Raw genomic sequence first — 12,964 nt, 5'->3', positions numbered from 1 at the left:
GGAAGACTGTCGCTGAGCTAACACCCATGCCAGTCTTCCTCTATTTTGTATGTGGGATGCCTCCATAGCATGGCTTCATGAGGGTGTGTAGGTCTGTGCCCAGGATCTGAACCTGTGAACCCTGCACCGCCAAAGCGGAGTGTGTGAACTTAACCACTGCGCCACTGGCTGGGCCCACAATGTCTATTTTTTAATCTTTCTGCCTGGGTCTGAAAGGACAACATTCCAAATGAGGACCAAGAGAGGAAGACTGTTGGAGTATTCACTGCAGAGAAAAGTTTTTTACCACTTCCTAGTGTGTGATCCTGGGCCCATCACCAAAATGTTCTGAACTTAAGTTTTAGTATCCATAAAAGGATGACAACGTTTACTCCACAGGATTAGGCAACTGAATGAGGACTTTTCTGGCCACTGATACAGACGTATATACTAGTCAGGTGTCCAGGTGGGTGGACACTTTATGATAATTTATAGGATTTTTGCCTTACCTGCTGATGAGAATCTTTGGTTAAGATGCAACTTCATTGAAAGACTTTGAATGACCGTGGATCTAGTGTCTTCAGAGGATCTCCTTGGGCTATTTGTATGGTTGGGCTTGGGATGGCACACCCTAACTATGGAGAAAGTCTAGTGGCTGCCCAGATCAAACAGTAATGTAATGCTTGTAGTGAAAGCTGCTGTTGGAGCAGTGTGACAGTGGAGAGCAACAGAGTTCCAGGATGAATGTCAACTGTTCATCCAGCAGGTGTTTCATTTTCATTTACAAAGCAATAACCAAAAATAATTTTTGTCAACCTAATATAATGGTTCATGTCAATGTCTGCTTCTGAGAACGACCAGAAATAATATTTCAAGAATTCCTAAGCATTTCATTTCAAAGTTTTATGTTTAGAGTAATTCCTTGGAACAATTTTTAGGTATTATAATTTTTTTTTTTGATGAGGAAGATTGGCCCTGAGATAAATCTGTTGTCAATCTTCCTCTTTCTGCTTGAGGAATATGTCTTTGAACCAACCTCTATGCCAGTTTTCTTCTTTTTTTTGTATGTGGGATGCTTCCACAGCATGGCTTGATGAGCAGTGTTAGGTCATGCCTGGGATCTGAACCCATGAACCCTGGGCCGCTGAAATGCAGTGTGCGAACTTAACCATTATGTGACCAGGCTGGTCCCTATAAAATATTTTTCAAAGATAGTTGTGTTTACCTATGCTCAAAAGAGGGAAAATATCATTAAAATGAGTAGGCCTGCATAAATATATAGAGGTAGGTAATCTTTGTAGATGCTTTTACTGTGTAACCTAGATCCTAAAATCTAAGGAAGAGATGTAGAGAAAATAAAAAGTGCAAGGGAGATATATGAGTAATGAATTGTCTTAACTTTTATTTGATTATTTTCATTTACAGTTCTGGCACTGACACTTTTTTTAAAAAAAGATTTTCATTTTATGTAAAGATTGAACTTCAATAAAATAACTTAAAAATCATTTACATATACATCACTAAATCTCCATAAAATATACAATACTTTTGATACAGCTAGAGGCTAGAATGACTTTGAAGGAAACGATAAATATTCATAATTTTTGAGAGATATCCCATATGTCACGTGTAGGAATAAATATTTATATTGAATTTGCCAAGACATGTGAAGTGTTAAACACTATGTAACATGCACCTAGAAATTAAAATATATATTTTGAAAACATTTTAAAAGCATAAAATTGTGTTTTGATTTAATCTAGATGTACATTAGCGCTTCTAAATAGAAATTTGAACATTTATTACAAATAAGAGATACTATAACATCAAGTGAGATATAGTCCAAAAGCCGCTAGGAACCAGTTTGGACATGTAGAATATAAATTTCTACTTTGGCTAGAGTTAAATCTCATCTTTTTTAACCTTCAAATAAGATGGAATGATGTTAAATTTGCTAACATTTTAAAACTTTACAAAATACTGGTTTTTATTTTTGAGTACTTGTAAGCTGTATTTCTTTTTCTCATTTATACTGATGTGACAAAATCAAACACATGAACTTAACTGTCTAAAATAAAAATCTGAATATTACTGCTAAATGAAAGTAAGTATTTAACATTCCAAAGACCAAATCACTCAAGTGCAACAGACTGTTTTATACATACAAAGTAAAGTTTTATAGGAATTACATTGTTTTACACTCACAAGCAAATTATGAGGATAAAATTCATGTACTTCTGAACGTCATTAATACTCTTAGGAACTATCTTTCTGATGTATATAGGCAGACAAAAATTTCCTTCTCTAGGAGATAATATATAAGAGAGTTGGTAGCAGTTAGCTGTTTGGCATTTTAAAATGATTACCCTTTCTAGAAAATAGTAGCAATACTGCTCACCCAGAAGAACTGAATGTACTGATAATTGATACGCTGCTACAACCTAAATCACTTCATCAAATTAGCTTAACATTACTGTACATGAGGCTAAGACAACTGATAGAAAAGGACAGAAAATAGGATATTAACGTTAATCCAGAGAACACCTCTGAGTCTTTTATAGGCAGCAGCTACACATGAGCTGTAAATTTTATCCACAATTTAATATGTTTTGCTATAAAGCACAAATTATGAATTCTCTGCTCCTGACCTGTTATGTCATTCTTTTATTCATAGTTAGTGCAAAGGTCTGATATTGGTAATTTAAAACTTGTCCCAATAACTGTATAAATCTGAGTTGTTATGTGCTTAGTATAATTTAAGATTTTATAACTAGGAGAATGGTAAAAAAAAAAATCTGATTATAACAAAACATCTCATTAATTTTATTGTTCTTAATTACTATGCCAATGAAATAAAATCAAAAGAATCCTCCCACTCCCCTCACTGTATTACAGTATTTAATGACACTGATAAAGTTTATAAATTGAGACTCTCTTAGATAACATATGGATAGTATTTTCTAGACTGTCCTCCCCCAGGATCTGTGGATTATTAGAATACATTTCAATTTTACTTTCTGTGTAAAAGCAAAAGGGTAAGTTGTCAACTTACATTTTTCCTCTTCATTCTTCCTCTGGATAACTGATTTTGAAATTATAGTAAACAATTTATAAATTCTTTGCTTTAATGGATTTACCATTTTAGAGTGAATAACTTAAAAAATAATGTTTAGACATATACTAAAATCTGGTTCAGTGGTAAAATAAAATTGTGAAAAAGCACTTGATAGCATTACTCTCATAGCATTTTGCATCAGGGAACTAACTACCGCATATGACTGGGAAGAAAATTCAAATGGAAATACTATATTTTAAGTCTAATTTTAATTTAGATCTTTAGATACATATTAAAAATCATGTCTTGGATAATTATTGACTAAGGTGCAACAATCAAAATTATTAGGAATGTTTATATTGAAGAAAAATATTAATACCAAATGTGTAAAACCTATCTGACATCACATTCAGCCTCATGTGTTCAGATGCAGATGAAATGCTATATTCTCTTAAGTCTAGTGCAGATCTCATCAGCCATCCAGGCTAAGCCTCAATAGGGGTGATGACCTCCTTCACTAAATTTCCCTAAAACATAATATACCTCTGTTGAATCTGCAGCATGTTTAGAAGGAAACCTATAATTTCAGTGAAAAGCATGATGCTTAATGTGCTTTAATATGGTAAGTCAAATATAACACATATAAACAAATCGCCCTATAAAATATATATTTGATGATGTTTCGGAATGAAAACGGAATGTTTTCAAGTTGATAGTGGTAGCCAAAGACTGAGAACTTAAAAGGTGCGTAATATAAAAAAGCCTGCAAAATTCAAACATTCAATTTTTAATGTACTATAAATGTTCACTGAATCTAAAAATAATACCTTAATTTTATAAGGTGCCTTTTCAAGTAGTTATTTGTTTTTAAAAAATTATAAATAATTCTTATAACTATGCCTCTCTGTCTTGTACTTCAAAGATATGGAATGTTATCTATCTTTATCATCATATAAATAACAAATAGTCCTTTAAAGAAGCTGAGGAGAATGGGGAGGGGAACTGGGGCTGATTTTCCCTGTTATGTGCATTTATGGATGGAAAGTTGCAAACACCATCTGCTTATGTCGGGGAGAACAGGCCATGTTCTGCTTTAGGACATAATAAGGGTCGAGTTGCTCCTTTAATAAAGTTACTGTGCATTCAGCCCAGCTGAGTATATAAGCATATAGTTAAGGCTATATATACAATAAAGAGAAGAATTGAGGCAATTACTTGGATAAATCAGAAACATAAATTTTTAAAGAGGGCACTTTATTGGTCTAAATATTTTTTCTCCCCATCATATTCTGATTTTACCACACAGTAGCTTGTTTTCCACTTCACTTGATCTGTGAGAAATATTACACAGATAAGCAATTTCTTACGGGGTAAGAAATATCAATAGAATAATAATTTTCTCCATTAAATCTCATCTGCTTTTCTGGGAAAAATTAATATTACTATTCCCTTATAAATCAATTGTCAAAGCACCTAATTGAAGGAAAAAATAATATTTTTTATTACATGACATGACCAAAGGGAGAAAACTTTTTTGGCTGAAGGATTTTTAGGCCAGTAAAGTGACCGTTTAAACACGTATCATACCCCTGGATGCTGAGAGAATGAACCTTCTTGGCTACATTCTCAGCTTTGATAACTGTGATAGGAACAAGCCAGACTTTAAGAGAAGAACAAAACATCTTGGAGACTGGCAGAAACACATTGAATTTAGAGACAGCCACCTTTTCATTCCAAAAAGTACCTTATTTAATGTTTAGAGCCATGTTAACATGCACCAAACTTATATGTTCCTAACTGGCCACAGGTGAGTCATTCATATTTTCACTGGAACTAATAAGTAATTTATGAATAATTTTGTACATACTATATAATTATTAATATAAGAGCAAAAATTAGAGTTCCTTGATGAATGAGCATAAAAACCAATGAACACTTTGAAAAGACATTGTAGGCATGTGGTAAGTCAACATTTCTTAAAGTTATGTGCTGTATGAGAACCAGCAATCTGTTCCAATAGATAATCCCAATTTTTAGACAAGAAGGAAAAAATCCAAGCCAACCATGAGAAAAAAGGAGACACTCTCAGACAAATCTATGTATCTTTTTTTTTTTTTTTTTTTGGTAAATTGTCAGGGAAAACAAGACAGGGTGTGCAAAAATAAAAACTGGTTTATGTTCTTAGAGTAAAAAAAGACAAAGTACTATTAGGTAATAAAATGTGACAATTCCATTAGGAAGAGTTAATAAGAAAAAAATAAGTCCCACTCTTTAATTGAACAAACATCAATAACAGCAGGATTATTTCTGTCACTGATTTTCTTCCTTTTTTGTTTGAGAAATTTGATTAAAAGAGGGGGGGGAAAATAGTCTGCTAGCAGCTATTTAACACAAATGAAGGCACAAATAGGACTCCAGAGTTGACGATTGCAGGTGTGGTGAATATCAGGTGATTCTGGCATGAACAAAAACTGACCCTGAAGTACAGTTGAAGATGTAGCTCTATTTTGTGTTGAAGTTGCATACCTAAGTGACTGACTCGATCAGGGGTCCAGAAAAATCTTCTCTTTCTTACTTTCTAGTAATAAAATATACTTATCAAAACTTGTTAGCTTATCTGTGCAAATGTATACTTATCACTGCTGCAAAAAAATATGTATGAAAATAAACCCTAAAAGACCTGCTTTTCATAATGTTCAAAATAGCCTGTACATAGTCAGTTTCTGAAGAACTCTCAAGAGCTGAATTGGAGAGAGAAACCAAATATGGAATCCAAAGGAGATAAGGACAGCTGTGCCCTTGTAGGAGGCACTTTCGAATCTGTTGATGAAAGCTTAAAGGGAATTTACTTTCTAATAGCTGATCACAGATAAGCTACTTGTCCTTAGGAAAATTTAGGGCCAATAGGCCATGTTTTGACAGAAAACACCCTCGGATCATATCCCAGAATCCTTCTTTATAAGTATATCATACATATTATGATTTGGCTAGATCAGCACTGACTCAACTGCCACTAATAATTATATATGGTCTTAGGAAAAAAGGATACCACTGAAGTCACTGGATACAGTATTCATTTTAGACTACCTCAGGAAGGAATTGCACATATTTGCTCAATAATTATTAGTTTAAAATCTCCATAAATATTTTTTTACATTTCTGCTTGTGAAAAAAACAATGTCATCATGGTTGTATCTTCCTCCTAATCAAATATTCTAGAATATGAAGTCATTCCAAACTAGACTGTGGAAAGAACCAGATTAGAAGCAGGGCAGTGAGGTCATCCATTGCTGCTCTTCTCCCCCAAGTTTGTTTAAATGACTAAATATATCAGCAGCTGAAATTTATTCTACATCAGAAGCATCGTTGTCAGAAAGATGATAGTTACTTCCCTTCACCCGAATATATTCAATATATCTCCCTTCATCAGAATCTGAAGCGCCACATGTACATAGCCTGTTGTCAAAGAGTGATTCAATTTCCTCTAATTTTTTCCCTTTGGTCTCAGGAAGACAGCCATAGATGAAAAGGAGTCCCACGGCAGCGAATCCAGCATAAAGGAAGAAGGCTCCTGCAATGGAAAATAATATGTATGTATAAATACACATAGATATACTTGGTCTATATAAATATGGTCTATATATATAGAGAGAGAGGGGCCTAGGTTAGAAACAGTCCTTGATTTTGACTTTCCTTTCTGGTCAGTCATGCATAACTGTGGTATGAAATGGAACCAAAAATTACTGCCAGCCTGGTTTACTCTAATTGTTCTAATCCTGTGAATATAATGTAATTTGCCTTTCTAAACTTGTAAGGCCAAACTCAAGAAGAATGACAGACCAGGTTCAGATGTAATTTCTGCTTTGCAGTCTTTTCTCATGTGGCTGGATAGAGAGAACTTTTCTCTATGTGCTTTCACAGCACTTTGCTGAGGCCTCCTATCATAATAACCAAGAAATATTATAATTATGTGCATGTATTATTTGTCTTGTCTACTAGACTGGAGGCACTTTGAGGGAGAAATTTCTTTCTCATTTATCTAGTATTTCCAGAACCCACATACAATGATGACACTGCTGAACTCATGACTCACTGGAGTACATGGCAACTCTATTCTTCTGGTCTCTCATTCCAAAAGTCTGATAGTCAACCTTGACTTTTCTCTCACTCTCCTGCCCAGTATCCAATATGCTGGTTAGTCCTGTTGGATCTGCCTTCAAATATAATCTGAAGATGACCACTTCTCCTCATTCCGCTGATGTCTGTGATCTGACAGCCATCCTCCCTCATCTGCACTGCTGCAGGAGTCTCCCAACTAGTCTCCTTGGTCCTTCTCTTAGATCCTTATAGTCGTCCTCTTATTCTTTTGGTGCAGAGCACTTATCACCATCTGACATACTATAAAGCTTACTAATTTGTTTTATTTTCCTCCTCTAGAATGTAAGCTCCATGAGGTCAGAGAATTTTGTTCTGCTGTAAGACTATGCATGTCAATGCAGCACAACCACAAAGACATAATTACTACCTGGTTGTGTTTCCCAAGTGTCAATTCAGCAAGCCAAGATGGATGAGATATATGAGTATGTGACTTGAGCATGTTCTTACATATTTCCAAGATGGCCTTTCCTTTTATAGTCCAATTCCCAATTTAAATATAAGAACCTATGCTTTCACTTTCGATGGATGGAAACAACTAACTACAACGGAGTCCTTGCCTAATTTTAGGCCTTTGGTCCAGACCATCCTGTATATGAGATGGGGGAAGGAAGATGACAAACTAATGGGACAAAGGCTGGAGAAAGGATATCAGATTAGGAGTTGGAAAATCTGGATTTCAAATTTGCTATGTGACTTCTAAATAGTCACTTAACCTCTTCTCTGGCCCTCAGTTTCCTGATTCAGCAAAATAAGATGGTTTCTCAGCTATGATTTAAGTTTATAATTCTATAAATTTTACAGCCCAAATCAGGACCAGGTTTTGGAGAGATGGTTATGAGATGCTTGAGAGAGAGACATCCTCTTCTGTTTCAGTAGCAAAAGTGGTCTTAAGGGCAGAGTCTATGGCTTGTTTGTCTGTGGGTTCCCTAGTACAGAGCCTGACACACTGGAGCGTCTAGAGAATGAATGTGCTCTTGTTGACTGCCAGATGGAATATATTGAGTAACAGATCTGAAATAAAGGGCTAAACTAGACAACATAAAGCTTGACTTTCAAATATGTCTTTAAGATGAATAGCATAGCAATTAAAGAACTGAATTAACATTTCTCAGTTCTGCTGAATCATTACAGAATAGGAAAGACATTATTAAGACTACATTCTTAAAGACATACGTATAAATAACCATTTCAGGAATATACACAGAAACATTTCTTGGGAAGGCTCAAGGAAAACTACAGAGGAAAAATGCTGCTCAATTGGCCACCCAAAAGAATCTGCTCTCTGGAATGAGGAGCCGCGAGAAAACAGAAGGGAAATAGAGATAAATTATGAGAAATTAGAAAAAATATTAAAGAGTTGACTAAATCAAGACATAGTTTGTTAGATTAAGTCATCAGAAGCCATACAATCTTAAGGAGCTGGACTTGTATAAATCAAATTCTCTTTAATAAAAACACAACTCTATTTACAAATATAGGTCTCATTTATTTGATTTGTTTGGTTCACATTGAATACTTACTACAAACATACATTTTTTTATGTCTTATACTTGGTAAATAACCAAAAAATAATACTAGGTAATCTGGGATGCGTGGCTGAGTGTTACAGTGAAAGGAAGGCACCATGGCTCTGTAGAGTCTGACAATCACAAAGCAACCCAGGCTGAATCCTTGGGCAGTTTCTTAAATTCTCTTGACCTTAGTTTCCTGATTTAATGGAGAAAATAATTCCTGCCTTGCCAAACTGCAAGAATAAAATAATGTATGTTACATGCCTATTAGAATTTGGATGTTAGCTGCTCAAAAAAGTGATAGACAGAATAATCAAATTCTACTAAATGAGTAGGGAACACAACAGATGCTTTCAGAGATAGAGTGGAACAAGGTTGGTATGAACAATAAATTGGGAATGTTTTCATCAAAAAGGTGATACTGACAAGCTAGCTTTTGGAGAATGTGGGAGTTTCAAGAAAAAAATGAAAGGAGATGAAGTCCTGTGATCTGTTTACAGATAAGCAAAGTTGTGGAGGTAAGAACAGAATTGGAATCTTTAGCAGAGAGGAACAAAGAAAGGATCATAATCATGATGATGAGAAACAGAAAAAAAAATGTGCAACTGGTATAACATTTTAGACTAAACCAGGCTGCTAAACTCCAAAATCTCTAACAGAGCAAACCTAGTTTGGCTTTATAAAATGTAGTATTGAGGAAATATTCATCACAATTCACAATTTAGGAAGAGAGGCATGATCAGAAGTAACAAATCAAATCTGTTAGTGCTAAACTCGTACAGTTAAAACCAACTAGATGGGTTAGGAAGATTCTTGAATGCCGTGCAGCTTCTTGCTTGTGACCCAGATTCCCAAGCCAAATAACATCAGGGAAATTCTATTAAAATACAAGACCTTTTATTAAATCTGAGGAATCTAAAGCAAGCAAACGCCAAAGCTAAGTGGGCTTCTCTGGTGAGACCTGTGGTTAAGCCACAGAGGTGTGGGCAGGCCCGGAGGCTGTGACCTACTGCATGTAACGGGCAGGTCAATTATGTAACTCACTTTCTTAATTATTCCCCCCTCAGAATGAAAATGGAAAAAATGTCTGTCAGGATTGTTAAACAGTGCAGATACTCCTCAGCTTTATTCGGAAGGAAATAAATCTTATTAGAGTCCTACATTAAGTTTCAGATTAAGACAGGTATTTAATTGAATTATGCAAAATGAGGAATCAAAGACCACGTTTGATTGAATTTCAATACCTCAACCCAGGAACTTTGATCTAATGCTCTCCAAAGGATCACTTTAGTCACACATGCTATACATAAAATGGTATACTGGTGACAGTTTAATGATAATTTTTAGTAATATTACAAAACATTACTGGATGGGGTCCAAGGCAGACCTGTCTAAGCAGTATAGTTTATGAAGGAATCAAAATCTGAGGTCTTACAAAACAAAAAAAGAAGGAAATAGAAAGACATGGATATTTCCAGAGAAATACATCATTGTGGTGTATATTCATAAATTAGGAATAGAAACATATACCTTACATAAATCAGTAACATGTAGATTAAAATGTACATCAAAAAAAAACAGGGAAAAAATGAACCTGAACTGAAATATTGTTCCAGTACTAGAAAGCAGTAGACCTAATGGACTGACCGGTGCACTTACATGATAGAAGCTTGGCTTAGTAACAAAGCAAAAAGCTTCTTCTAATGGGATATTTTTGAAAGAAGTCTGGCTAGGCCCTATTTAAATTTTACTTCTGTTGCCTCATGTTTTTCTGGCAGTATAAATTCAAGAAAGAGGAGCTTTGCTATCAGAAGTCTTACCAAGTAGACTATTATTTGGTCTATGAATTTCTATAAAAAATGCTTCCTCAGGATGTTAGTCTATATTTAGGTCTTAAATGTGTTCTCAGGAATCAGCAAATATGGGTAAATATTTATTGTGCTCATACTCATGGTGTCAGGAAGATAACTTTATGAATTTATGTAAAAATTTTAATTGCCAAGTGGGATAAAGCTGAACATACTGAATATATATCCAGTTTAAAATGCCAGTGCATTTCCTTTCCAAGAAAATAAGTATTTCTAAATGTTCTAAATGGTGGTTGGGAGAGAGAAGAGTTTATAAAGATAATACTCAGTAGATAAATAGTATTAAATAAAAGTAAATACCAATTCAGCATGTTCAGAAGAGAGGAGGAATAAATTTTTATAATGTTTCCTTTATTCATCACTCATCTACAAAATTCATCTGCATGTGTATTCATTTGACAAACACTTCTGAGTGCTTATCAAGTGAATGGCACACCCTGGAAGGCACTGGGAATTTAATGGTGAACAAGGTGTAGTACTTGCCTGAGCTCATGGGACTTATGGTCCAGCAGTAAGGGGAGAGGGGCTGACAAACGAACCTGTTACTGCAAAAAGGAATAATGAGTGCTTAGATCATGGGGTGGGGTGAGATGAAGGGAGGTGAGTCATAGGGGAGGGGATCAGAGGATGGCCTAAGCAGCAGGCATTCCATATACAGCATAGAGGCTTAGGGAGTTAGAGTGAAAACCTCATATTTCATCAATTTAGAATCCAATCACAATCTATAAACTTATACAGACAATGAAGAAATCATCTTGCTAAAAAAAGAAAGACATTTCATTTTGGTAAAAATGGACTTGAAGTACCTTCCCAAAGTTTTTTCCTAATTCAGCCACTTCCCAATATTGTTTTCTTTGAGTTATGGCCTCCACACCTTTTCACTTGAACCCTTCTGTTATGTTTACAGTTTTGGCAGTGGTAAGTGCCATTCTCAGTGGACACTGAAATGCACATGCCGTGGCCTGAATGGCGTAGATGATACAGTGGAAGGCATAACTCCCAGCACGACATTTAGGGGAGCTACTTTCAGCCCTACCCAGATTCTGCTCTTGGACACGACTCCATCCCTGTCGTGGGACATCTTCAAGCATTAGCCCTAGACTTCCTGCCTACCTCTTTCTACCATTCTCTGTTGTTTGTGCTTCTTCATTAAACTAACAGCTCTGCTGTGAAGATTTCCAACTGGGGAGATAGCTGGGAAATGTTTGGGTTGGGAGAGTGGGTGGGTGGGTGAAGGCTATGAAGCGCTGAGGGACAAGAAGCAATGCTGCTCAGGAAGGGAGAATTCCTCTTCTTTTTTTCCAGGTCCATTCCAAGGACTTTGGGGAACAAGAAAGCCACACAGAGATATTTATAACAGCAAAAATATAACCATCTAGTCTTTTCAATCACAAATGATAGCATATCTAAAAACAGTAGGAAAAATAAAAATGAAACTATAGCTGGAAAAAATACTCTCTTACCATAGTATGTGAGATACTCTGCTGTGTGTAAAAATGTCAATGAAACCAGAACATTGAAAATCCAGTTTATTCCAGATGAACATGCATTTCCTGTACTTCTTGCCCAAAGGGGATATATTTCAGAATTCACAGTCCAAGGCATTGGTCCCATTCCTGAGAAATACAAAATTAAAAATTTCAGTAAAGTAGTATGTAAGGAATTTTAAAAAGAGTAGCTTGTCTCCTGTAAAAAGAGACAATTTAATTAACACAACAATAGCCTTTGGTTTACCAGGTGCGAAGAAAACAAGATATAAAATAAGGCCCAGAAGTGCAGTCCAGGAGTATGGAGTAGGGCAGAAATTGTAAGCCCAGAATACTTCTTCTGTTTTGAATTTGGTTTCATTTCCACACCTGAAAAATAATGCAATATAAATATTAACTTAGTGTTTTAGGGTATAGTTGCAGAAATTCAATGTGATCATTTAGGATGTATTTGGAAGTTCCTTAATATCATTAAGGAAAAGGGTCCAAGATGTTTTTCTTGAAAAAGAAAGTTAAGATTTAAATATACAGTATTAAATATGCAAGCTCACATAGAACTTTTTAGAGCTGAATATAATTCAAGAGCAACACAAAGAAATACATTGTACATACAACTCAATAGAAAAAAACCTGATTAAAAAATGGGCAGAGGCTCTGAATAGATTTTTTTTTAAAAGATTGGCACCTGAGTTAACATTTGTTGCCAATCTTCTTTTTCTTCTTCTTCTTCTCCCCGAAGCCCTCCCAGTACATAGCTCTATATTCTAGTTGTTGAATAGACATTTTTCAAAAGAAGACACACAGATTGCCAATAGGCACATGAAAAAGTGCTCCACATCACTAATCATCAGGGAAATGCAAATCAAAACCACAATGAGAAATCACTTCACATATTTTAGACTGGCT

The 12,964-nt window shown here is 35.2% G+C and overlaps 1 long non-coding RNA gene across 1 annotated transcript; it reads right to left on the bottom strand.

Moving 5' to 3' along the window:
• Positions 1–1,156: 1,156 nt before the first annotated feature.
• On the bottom strand, positions 1,157–12,420 carry LOC139044819 (uncharacterized). The gene is made up of 3 exons (XR_011502086.1): positions 12,306–12,420; positions 12,035–12,187; positions 1,157–6,605 (listed from the first exon to the last, which is right to left on the bottom strand). It is a non-coding gene; the product is annotated as an uncharacterized lncRNA (long non-coding RNA).
• Positions 12,421–12,964: the final 544 nt, after the last annotated feature.

The sequence above is a fragment of the Equus asinus genome, chromosome 3, assembly GCF_041296235.1.
Source record: "Equus asinus isolate D_3611 breed Donkey chromosome 3, EquAss-T2T_v2, whole genome shotgun sequence".
Classification (NCBI taxonomy): Eukaryota; Metazoa; Chordata; class Mammalia; order Perissodactyla; family Equidae; genus Equus; species Equus asinus.
Note: the sequence above shows the minus strand (reverse complement) of the source record. Positions and strands in the feature narration are given on the sequence as shown.